The sequence below is a fragment of the Haliaeetus albicilla genome, chromosome 2, assembly GCF_947461875.1.
Source record: "Haliaeetus albicilla chromosome 2, bHalAlb1.1, whole genome shotgun sequence".
Taxonomy (NCBI): Eukaryota; Metazoa; Chordata; class Aves; order Accipitriformes; family Accipitridae; genus Haliaeetus; species Haliaeetus albicilla.
The window spans coordinates 56,218,033-56,230,100 of NC_091484.1; positions in this window are offsets into that span (position 1 = coordinate 56,218,033).

A 12,068-nucleotide genomic window follows, 5' to 3' on the forward strand; every position below is an offset into this window, starting at 1 on the left:
CAGGGACATATATTCTTTTCTTTCTGCATTCTGGAATTTCTCTCACATTTTTTTCTAAGCCAAATCCTGGTCCCATTCTGTTTGCCACTGAATTTCCTGTGTTGGATAAGTTTATGCAACAATTACACGGATGTAGTACAGATTTTGGGTTGTGTGTTAGGGGTATGAAATAATTCTTTTTGTGTTGCTTCATTTCTTAAATTTGATTGCGGCAGGAGACAGCTGATCATATATTTAATAAATGTAAAACAATAATAATTCATTGACAAATAAATTGATTGGCAAAACAGGTTCAGTGTATGCATCCACTCTGTAATGAGTGATAATTAAAAAAAAAACCCATTAGCTAAGGAAAGGAGCTATGATTTGATCAATCAAGGTTGGGCAGACAAGCTGACCTAGGGGTGAGCGGAAGGGTAATCATTTGAGTAATTATGACACCACCTACCCACATCCCTCACATACTCTGTTAAATTAACTTTTGCCATCAGAGCCAGGCTGCTGCCTGGTCTCTTCAAGTTCAAACGATTGTATCTAAACTTACTAGGACTAGCAACATGGGCTGGCTGAGACGAGTTAGATGACCTAGCTAACCTAAGGCACAGGGGTTCAACCAAACACCCTGGCTTCTACAGATTTATTTAAAAGTGTTTGTTATAAAGTAAGCCTTATTTCCCTCCTGCCATGCCTCTCCTGTTAGATGTAGTACATTCAGCGTAAATGCAGTGAGCAATGAGATCTGGTCTTTTCTGAATCCAAGGTGGTGTCTCTGCCTTGTCGTATGCTGCAGCATGGAGATGCCCTGCTTGGTGGCTGCTTCAGGATCTCTGCAAGGTGCATCAGGGACTTGCCCAGGATGATTCCTTTAGGTTACAAGCAGAGCTCATATTCTCACTGCTTGTTTATTCTTGTATGTGAACCTGTGAATGATTTATGCATTTTTCATATTAGAAAAATGTTTGCTGTCAGAAGACAAATGTGACTAGATGTATTAGCACTCTCCAGAAAGCTGCAGAACATCCTGGATGATTCCCCTCAGGAAGGCCAGATGGGAGACTCTAACCCTGGCTTCCTAGGGGGAAAGTTCAAGGACTGACATAAGGGATTTTGAATGGAAAACTTATGACCTCAGTTTATAATGTTTAACATTTTAATATAACAAATGTTGTGGCTTTGGATGGGGAATTTAGATCTGAAAATAAAGAAATATTTGCTGCCATGTATATAATGGAAATCCAGCTCTTTCAACTGGTGGCTCTGGACTGCTGAGTAGCAGTGGGCTTATTGCGCTGTACTGAAATACACCCCACCTCAAAACATACCTAAATCTGGAGCAGTGTTCAAATGGCAGCGGTTTGCTTACCTGCTGCTTTCTGCCCTGCTTACACTTCTCTTTTTACTAATTTAAAGATACATGACCTTGCTGCCAGGAAGAGCTAGAAAATAAAATTGGTGACTCCACCTGATGCACTCAACTCCCTGATGGACTTCCCTAGGACTTTCTTATTGACTTTTCAAAGTCTCCACGTTTGGTGGAATCACTGTAGGAGGTTCATAAATGATAGATGAAGTAATTAGCCCCATCCCATGTCTGCATGGAGAATGAGAGAGAGAAAAATATCAGTGTGTTTGACAATCACTTGTATGTTGAGTGGTGAGCAGTAGCAAGTAGAACCTTTTTGATAAAACCAAGAAAATCCACAGACTGTTACTTACTTCCTAAGTCATTAGCTGTTCTGAGAAGACACTTCCAGCATTTTGAAGTCTAGCCTTGAGCACACAGGCAGCCAGCCTCTGGCAATTTAGTGCAGAAAGGCTCACTGGACATTTTCTTTTTGGGCACCCATCTACTCTTACACCTGAATAAAATTAACTGGAGGTGTGAGTAGCCACTGTGCTTAGAAGACCACATGCCTCTTGTTCTTGTCACAGCCATAAAAAGTAATGAAGGACTCAATGAAAAGTAATGCAATGATCGTAAAAGTCAAGAGGCAGTCTACAGATCATGGAACCACACCTTTCTGTCTACCTTTATTTTACTCGGCTATTAATGCTATAGCTGAAAGGTGACCATCAAAATACCATGAACTTTTTCAATGGTGAATAAAGAGTTAAAAAATAGGAAGTTAATTAGTATTATGAAGATTTGCAAAGTCCATTCTCTTTTAATATATCCAAAGCTTGGCCTTATGTCACACTGATTTGTACTATTCAGATATGTTCATCAGTTCATGGATTGTCATTGCTTCTTTGTGGTGTAGTTATTCACACAGTTTTCACCATATCTGTGTTCCCTATTGAGAGCAAAGCTCTATCGGTGAGAAATACATACATAACACAATAAAGGATAGATATTTTTGATACTTGTAAGTTGCAGTTGATTTTATTGATCCCAGTCTTGACCTCCATCTTGGCTGTGTCCTTTGTCTCAAGAGCATAATTCCGGCTTTATTTCTAGAAGTCTTGTTCCAAAGCGATTTTTTTTTCCCCACTTGACTTAATTACTTAAAAAGTAATCTGGGGTTGTCCTTAAAGTCTTTGCCAGGTATCCTTGTAACCCCCACAGATTCTTCTGCAAAAAAAAAATTGTCCTAAAAATACATCCTGCATCATTCTGGCTATGTCTAAATATCTACTTGTATTCCTTAGTATTGGAAAATTGTAAAAGTTTAGTAACTACAAATACTTGCTTCATTAGGAAGGAGACTGCACATCTCTACAGCTGAATGGCAAATTAGTAATGATTCTTCTAATAATTCCTAGTAGTTCCATGTGACATAGACAATTTTATTGGTATAAAAGTACATTTTGTAGTTTTACCTCTATAATACTTATACATTGGCAAAAATGCTAGTAATTATATAGCTTATTTAATTGAGGCAAATAAACCATGTTACACCAAAAGAACAACAATCTGGGTGGTTTTTAATACAAGGGTATCCATATGATAGAAAAAAACCTTTTTCTTTCTTGACATGTAATACGATAGTTTTTATATTGCTCCAGATATGTTTGATCTTTTATAAGACAAGAAGTTGGAAAAAATAAATGCTAAGGAAAAAAATCATGCCAAGAAATCTTGATTTTCCTTTAGAAAATAATGTGAGCTAGCACTAGCTTAGGTAATCCTTGTTCACTCATGTGGCAATAATGCACAGTTTTTGATGTGATTATTTGTGGATCAAACCCTGGTCTCAAGCCTGTTCTGTGATTTTTACACAAGTTGTTTTTTGTTACACTCTCAGCAGCCTCAGTCTATGTTTCAGGCTCTGAACAGCCACTACAGAAGTGTCCAGAAGCTTGATAGTTGCTCCACTTCTGATCCCTTTATATTTCTTGGACAGAAAACAACAGAACCACATGCACCTTGATGCTTCGCTCCACCAAGACCTCCAGATATGCCCCTGCTGTCATTTAAGATCAGATTTGTGTACTTTCCTATTCTGCCAAAATCATAATGTACTTCATAACCTTCACCAAGGTCATCCACGTTGTTCTTTGGGAGACACCTTCTGGGAATCAGTAAGTGGACCGCTATGGGTCTTCTAGGTTTCTCTCCAGCTATGGGTGGAAGGATCACAGAGTGGTCTAGAAGATATGAACAGGGAATTATAGAATTGTCAGTAGAGGATTCCTGGGAAAAAACTACTTTTCTGGGCAAACTGCAAGCACTGAGGTATAAACTGAGAAATTAGCAGGTTTAAGTTCATATTCAGTGACTTGTTACAGCTTTCATGCTTGCATAGAGTCGTTATCTAGGAGTGTCTACTGTCCAGTTCTTTAGAGCAGTTTTAAAGTCAATTCTTAAACTACCTGTCCAAAATGGAGAAATAACTGATTTGAAAATCAGGAGATGATAGCATTTCCATTTTCCTTCAGTATGACCAGAGGGATTGTAGGAACTATGTTGCCCTGTCCACTCAAGTAGAAGAGCCACAGCTCTGGCCTGTGTATCATGGCAATATCCCAGAAAGTCTTGCAACTTTGGCCAGACTCCTGTGGGTTCAGTCTGTGGCATCTTGTTCTGTAATAAGCTGTTTTCTAGGTGTGGTGGGTTGACCCTGGCTGGGTGCCAGGTGCCCACCAAAGCCGTTCTACCACTCTCGCTCCTCAGCTGGACAGGGGGGAGAAAATATAACAAAAGGCTCGTGGGTCAAGATAAAGACAGTTTAATAAAGTGAAAGCAAAGGTCGCATGCGAAAGCGAAGAAAAACAAATTATATTCTCCACTTCCCATCAGCAGGTGATGTCTGGCCACTTCCTGGGAAGCAGGGCTTCAGTATGCGTAGTGGTTGCTCCAGAAGACAAAAACGCTCCCCTTCTGTCTCCCTTTACTTAGCTTTTATATCTGAGCTGACGTCATATGGTATGGAATATCTGTTTGGTTAGTTTAGGTCAGCTGTCCTGGCTATGTCCCCTCCCAAGATCTTGCCCTGCCCCAGCCTGCTATTGAGGGGGGGGGCAAAAATGTTGGAGAGACAGCCTTGATGCTGTGCCAGCCCTGCTCAGCAGTAGCCAAACACTGGTGTGTTATCAACACCTTTTTAGCTACTGATGCAGAGCACAGCGCTACGAGGGCTGCTATGGGGAGAATTAACTCCTTCTCAGCCAGAGCCAATACACTAGGAGACCGGAAAACTGTATGAACACCAATGTATAGAAAACTGTCAAAGTGACCATTCAAATTCAAAGAAGACAGATGTTGGTAGTGTCTTAAAGAGATATTTTGTCACTGCTTTTCTCACTGCTCTTTTCCTCACTACTTTCAAGGCTGCACTACAAATGCGTAAAGCTTAAATATTCTGTGATTAGAGCATACTTGTCTGAAACACTAACAGTGAGCCTAGATAAAAATGCCACCTTGAATCATATTATGCAGTGCCATCCTACAGGTACACCAGACTCCAGTGTGACACAGAACAGCTCAATGCACTCCTGTACTAGCTAAATAAGGAAACAGAAATAACCTGTAATTTCATACAATGTGCCACTGGTGGGAAAGAAATTGCAGCAGGAAAAAATATTTGTATTACTCTCTTCTTTTTCAAGAAATAAGTTCTTTCATTTTGTCTCTTTTCTCATCCTTTTGTTTTAAGGGACATATCCTACCCAGTGATTTTTTTTTCTAGAAGATGGTAGAAGGGATCAGAACAAACTGAAGGTAGAAAGATTATCTTCTCTTCTATGAAGTCAAGAGTCTAGGTATGAGAAAAGCAGAAGCCCCAAACTAGGGCAGTGTGGCTGCTGATGCAAGAAACAAAATGGGAGTCCTGAGTATGCAAACACCAGTGCTTGACATGGGTACCTCTGACCTTTCTACTACCGTGCCAGGATCTGCTTACTTATATACACCACTGCTTTTGCAATACCTGCTCACTTGCTACAGCCATGAAGACCTCTCTAGAGAAGATAGATAGCTTAATCCTTGAGAAGCATTGTGTCTCATGTCATACTATTTTGATGGAAAAGTAAAGAGAATGAAAAGATATAGCAAAATGTAATAGAGTCAGAAATAACAAGGGAGAGAAGGTTCAGAGTTTAGAATCGAAGAGAAGGACACTGGGATCAGGAAAATGGAATGAAATCAGGTTTCAGAGCTGAAATGACGGAATGGAAGAGGCAGTGTCTCTTGGGTGAGGAACCTTTTCTATAAGAGAAACTTTTCACTGTTATGGGGTCTCAGTGCTGTTTCTGATCTGCAGCGTACTTTCCTAGGCTCCTCCTTGTCTTTGGGTCATTAATTTTCATGTTTCAGGAACCCATGCTTCAGTCAGTTGCATTCAGGTGTATTGTTCATCACGTCTTGGTCACCTGAGCAGGAAGGTTCCTACTGAGGCAGGATGTCTGCTGGAAATTAGAAAAAAACTCAAGGTTTAGCCATCACCTTGAAAGAGATGATGAAGATTTTTCAGATGGTCATGGGCACTCAAAGAAGATGAGTGGGATCTTTTGGGCAGCTCTTGAAGTAACTTTTTGGACTGTCCTTGAAGTGAGTTGCTTACTTAAAAAAACATGGATTGTTAATTTTAAGTTTCAGTGCATTTGTATGTGTTAGGTTTAAAAAAAAATGTTAAAAGTGCCTTGGGTGAAACTTCAGTTCACATGTGACATCTGAAACTATCAATGAAAGTCAGAAGTACCATCAAGACATTACCTTTGTGAAGTGTTTACATTTCTATCTTCCTCTGCCTCTTGGGAGTCATACTCAATAGTTTACAGCACATAACAAACTCTTTCTTTGCTGACTAGTTGTAAAAGGTAGGGAGTATTCATAAGCACTGAAATAATGAGACACCTTTACAAAATAAGACCTTTGAGTTATTCCATCTGCCCATAAGATATAAGAATTCATAAAGCATTTCAGTAAAACAGAAAATAATTTTAGTGCTCTTTTTTATTCCTTCTGCTGTGCTGCTTTAATTCCATGAACAAAAAGACTGAAAAGCTTAATATGTTTAGACCATCACTAATCAGTATGCCAGTGAAATCCAGATGCTCGTCAGCAGACTTTGCATAAGGTGATAAAATCTATCATTTCCCTTAAATTCATCACAGTTTTGCTTATCATACCAGAAATGTGTCACTTCTTCATTCTTTTGCAGAATCTAAGGGGATTCCTTTGCTCTGCTTTAACTAGTAGGTTCAGAGCTCACTTGAAGTGTGTGTGCATAGGCAACCCCCTCATATGATTACCTAAAGGTAGGAGGAAAATCAGTAAGACTCTTCTGAAAACAAGTTAAGCTTGATTTCCTGCTTTTAAATAAGAATTCTTAATTCTAGTATTTCTTTTACATATTGTTTAATGTCAATGAACAGCAAAAGTTCCTTATAATGCATTAGTACTAAGTCAGCGAGTTTTTCCTGCCAATCTGTACTGTTCTCTTCAGTACAAATACCCTCAAACACATAGTACAAAACAACATGATTGCTAAGACACTTCTAATCCCTGACATAATACAGATGAACTTGATTAATCTATGTTTAATTAAGATTGAAAATGAAATTAAAAAAGCAATGGAAAACATTCTGTTCATCTGGCAACTTATATAAACCAGCAATATTTTAGCTATCACACATCAGCTGATTTATTGTTGATGTCATAGAAAAGTGTATATTTGTACATACCCACAGATATATACGATGTATACATCACTCTGATCCAGGATGTGATGCAGAAGTTCACTAAGATATGTGGAGCTCAGCAGAAGGAAAGGAGCTTATCAGAACCTGCATGTGATCAGTTATCCTCATACAAATTTTATATTAGCTGTATGCATATATTAGATGTCACTAAATGTGCATGTACACATGCCTGACTTGGAAGCCTGGTATAGTGCAGAACACAAAAACATAAAACTGTAAATGATTCACAGAATCACATATTCAATTGCAGCATCCTATTTCTGGCAGCAGTAGCTTGATCTTAAAAAAGCCTTGGGGCCTCCATGTAAGAGAAGCTGGCATTATATATTTTAAGCATAGATCTAAAATATTGTATACTTTTACATTATGACAACTTACACTGGGAAGTGAGACATGGCACCAGAGGATGACTGTGTTGAAAGGTTGTTCAGGTGGAAAACATGGTCTCCTGTGGACTCAGCAAGGAGGGCAGAGACCTCAGCTAGTTAAGATGAATCAAGACAGTAAGAATAGAACTGAACTAGACCTGCAAAATTTGGATCTGGTCTTAGATTTCAAGCATTGCTAGATTCTGAGCAAGTCCGTTCTGCACACCTATAGTGGCAGCAAAATCAGACCCAGCTGCCACCATGCAAGTGACACAGTGTAGGAGCCTGGACCTTTCCAAGAGCTACAGAGTGCTTATATACTGGAGTATATAAGTCTTCCCCATCACATTTGGACATTAGCTAAAATGTCAATTCGTCCTCAATGTGTGGCAAGGGTAGATTTATTCAGACGACTGAGGATGCACTTTGGTGATCGAGTCATTCAAAATACGAGATCACGGTGAGGACAGAAATCTGCCTCAGCTGATGCACAGATATATCTGTGAACAGATATATATAGATATATATACTGTGAACAGTGAAATTTGTGAATGCTTACATTTTCTGGAGTCACAAGTGTAATTTCATGGAAATAACATGGACTGTTGCACACCTATTGCTTGAACCTTATTTTAGAAATCATCATCATCATGATTACATGTCTTTGTATTAGCAGCCTGGAAATTATCCTGCTTACCTATTTCAAAACATAGGAATTCAGGTTATTTTCTTCAAAATATCACTACTCTCAGATCTTTGGAAAACCAAGACAGGTAATATAATCCCTAGGTTTATTGCGTGGAACTGGGAAGCTACAAGCTACGACAAATGGCACAGGACTGTCAAATAATTGTTTTAAGGACTACAATGGGAAAGAGCAATTTTGAGTACAATGAATGCCCTGCATTTCCTCTGTCACATCTCCAGCAGTTTATGTCCTTATCTGGAGAGATATAGCCAGCTCATGTAGTATAATATATGCTCTGAGCACATTGCAATGAATTGTTGGGTCCTAATGGGAGCTACCTGAGAAATTTTAATCGTCAGGCACTAACTGTAATGGCTTGGCAGCTTATGCTTTGAATATATCTATAGCTAACTGCCGTATCCAACCACTGTTTCTGTTCTTCCAAGACAGGCATAATGAGTCCCCTGTACAGTATATGAAGGTCCTCTCCACCTTGGCATCAGTGCCATCTACTACAGCTGTGCTCATTTTATAAGCAGCTCTGTAGGTTGCTTAAATGACTTTTTATATACACCAATGTCACAATTAAAAGGTAAAACCTCTATTTATTTAGCTTTCCAAGTAACATTTTCAAGTCAGAAAGTGGGGTTGAATGGGTCTGTGCAGTAGAAAGTCTGTATAGAAGGAACAGCATCTCCCATAAAGCACAGACTTTATGGCAACAGGCCTGATTGCATGCATCCTCCACCATGGGAATTTATGTGGATGTGAGAGCTGTCCTTCCCTTAGATTGTGTCTTCATGCTCATTTAAGCACAGCAGCTCACATTAACTAAAGAGGATTAAAATGAGCCATCTTTCTTTTGAAGGGCAATTTGCTTTCATACACTGCTTGGTTATCTCCATGCTTGGTTAGCTCCATGTTTTTCTCAGCTGGGCCAGGCTCAGGCTCTAAAGCCTTTTCCCATGCAAGTGGAGCAGTGCAGCTGCCCCTCTTAGCACATCCCTCTTCTTGGGCACAGCCTGGGAGCTTTCCCCAGCTTCTCCTGCCGCAGGGCAGGCTTGCTCCCAGGACTTCTGCTCCCCTGGGGCCTGCCTGTGCCAACACATTTTCTAAAACCTTCCATTCCCCAGTGAAGGTTATGAGACATCATGGCAGGTCTTTATTTCCCTTCATTCCCTGGGGTCTGAAATACATCAGGAAGAGTACAGAGTTGACCAACTTGGGGTGAGAAATGTCCTTTGCAGTGTTGTTTGGGCCACAGATTTCTTGTGCATTGATGATTCATGGAAGAAGACCATTATGTGTCATGTTAGGTCTATTTATGACTATCATGCTCTGGCATGTCCTTTGCTCGGGGTTTGTAGCACATGCTTTAATGGTTTGTCAGAGAGTAAAGACCATGATCTGAATAATATAATTTTCTGTAGTAATTGCATCTTATCAAAAGAAAAATCTTTGAAGGGTCTCTTTTTTGGCCTGTCATTTTCTTTCTGTGGTTATCATTTTGTCTACGCTTGTTACTACAGATCTTTTTGGACTCGCATCAAGGACAGTCCCACACATTTCTTTGATAAAACCTTTTAAAATGTTCCATTGCTGCATCTTTCATTCATTTCTAGCAGCTAAAGCTGATGAAAAACAGATACTGTACTGAATGTTTATCTGACATACAGAATACTAATGACTGACTGTTTAATACCAGCTAATAGCAAACTAGCACTGAGAGTCAGCCAGTCTGATGATGAGGAAAGTATCTCTATCTGCATGGGGAGAAAGAAGAAAAATGCAAAAATTAAAAGCAAGAAATGAATCTGGTACTGTGCAAACATATGTAAGAACATAATTAAATTATCATTTGCGCTGAGCAAATAATACAAAGAAAATAACCTATTTAAACCTAACCTTTTTCCTTTCATAAATTGGTCATGAGCTGCTTAAAAATATACTTGTGTCATGGTTTTACCCCAGCCAGCAACTAAGCACCACACTGCTGCTCGCTCACTCCTCCCTGGTCCCAGTGGGATGGGGAGGAGTATTGGGAAAAAAAGTAAAACTCATGGGTTAAGATAAGAACAGTTTAATAACTACAATAAAAATTAAAATAAAATATAATGACAATAATAATAATACAAATATAATAATAATAATTGTAATGAAAATGAATATAACAAAAAGAGAGAGAAATAAAACCCAAGGAAAGACAAGTGATGCGCAATGCAATTGTTCACCACCCACTGGCGGATGCCTGAGCAGCAATCGGCCCCTCTCAGCCAACTCCCCCTTTTATATACTGAGCATGATGTTCTATGATATGGAATATCCCTTTGGCTAGTTTGGGTCAGCTCTCTCCCAGCTTCTTGTACACCTGCTTGCTGGCAGAGCATGGGAAACTGAAAAGTCTTTAACTTAGGATAAGTGCTACTTAGCAACAACTAAAACATCCTTGTGTTATCAACATTATTCTCACACTAAATCCAAAACACACCGTACCAGTTACTAAGAAGAAAATTAACTCTATCCCAACTGAAACTAGGACAACTTGTAATTGTATATTATTCACAAAATATTTTGGTAAATAATTCTAGACAACTCTTGTAAAGCACTGGAGATAAACCTATCCATATTTGAAATGTCAGCCCTCTTTTGACTTCAGTCAGGGCAGGCATTTAATAGGCATCTCCTTATAAATAGCTGAAAATAAAGGTCTGTTGTGATTTCCATCTTGCTTTCCTCTTCTGCTCCTTAAGCAGGAGTAGTATCTCTATCATAATGAATTGGCTTAGCAGTAGTGGTTCCAGTTTTGAGTTTCAAAAATTTCCAGAAGTCCAAAACAGAGAAATATGTATCTTACACTGCTGATCTACTTTGAACTCTAAAATGTAGCTCGGGCTGCCATGTAGGCACCGCCTAAGCTCAGTGGGGAGACATAAGCACCTAGCAAGGGTGACTCTAGTGATCCTGAGGAAAGTGGGATGAGCCTACGGTAAGGGCTCTTCAGTATACAGGGAACACAGGGAGGAGTAGATATCTACATTTTATGCACTCCATTTAGACAGGAGGATTCTTGCATGCTGTATGTAATGAGTTGATCTTGTGTCATTTCCATAACACAGAGAGCTTTCCTTCACAGATCTGTTAATGTAATGTGTCATGTGAGCACTGGGGTGTAGAGACTGAAAGAGTTAATGTATCACACGTACAGGAGGCAAGAGTGTGCCTTGGCTTCTGGCCTGGAAAACTCTAAGCACTGGGTTAAGAAGACAGAGGGAAGCAGACACACATACTAGGGCAGTTCAGTGGCCCCTGTGCATTTCAGTCGTTGCACAGTGGCACAGGTGTCCTGTAATGCATCCCTGAGATTCTGGAGCCCATCGGTCTTGCTGACCAAGCTTGTGAGAAGTCACTAGCACATAATTAGAGAGCGTAAGGTCAAGCCAGCATTTGAATCAATGTTAAGTTTCTCCGTAAGTACTGAGTATGAGTTACTTACATGCTTAGACCTGAAAACTGTTCAGGGGAAGCGTTACATGGTGACTTTAGTCTTGGATTTGTGAAGGCCAAGGAAATTCTAAGAAAAAGTTAAAAAGTTTTTCTAACAGGAGCTGACAGACAGGACTGTGATATGATTTTCATGCAATGCTTTTAATTTTCCAAATTGCTGAGGAGTCTTTCTCAGTCTGAACCTGTCTGATCATGCTGATCATGTCTCTACCCACTATGAGATTCTAGAGCCAGTTTCCTGAGAAATCTTTAGAAAAAAATGAAGTTACACATTAACCAAGGTATTCTAACCTATAAGGTCACAAAGCCTTTCAAATTTATTGCCTACAATGGGAATTAAGTGGCTAAATCACTCTGCTGTACTT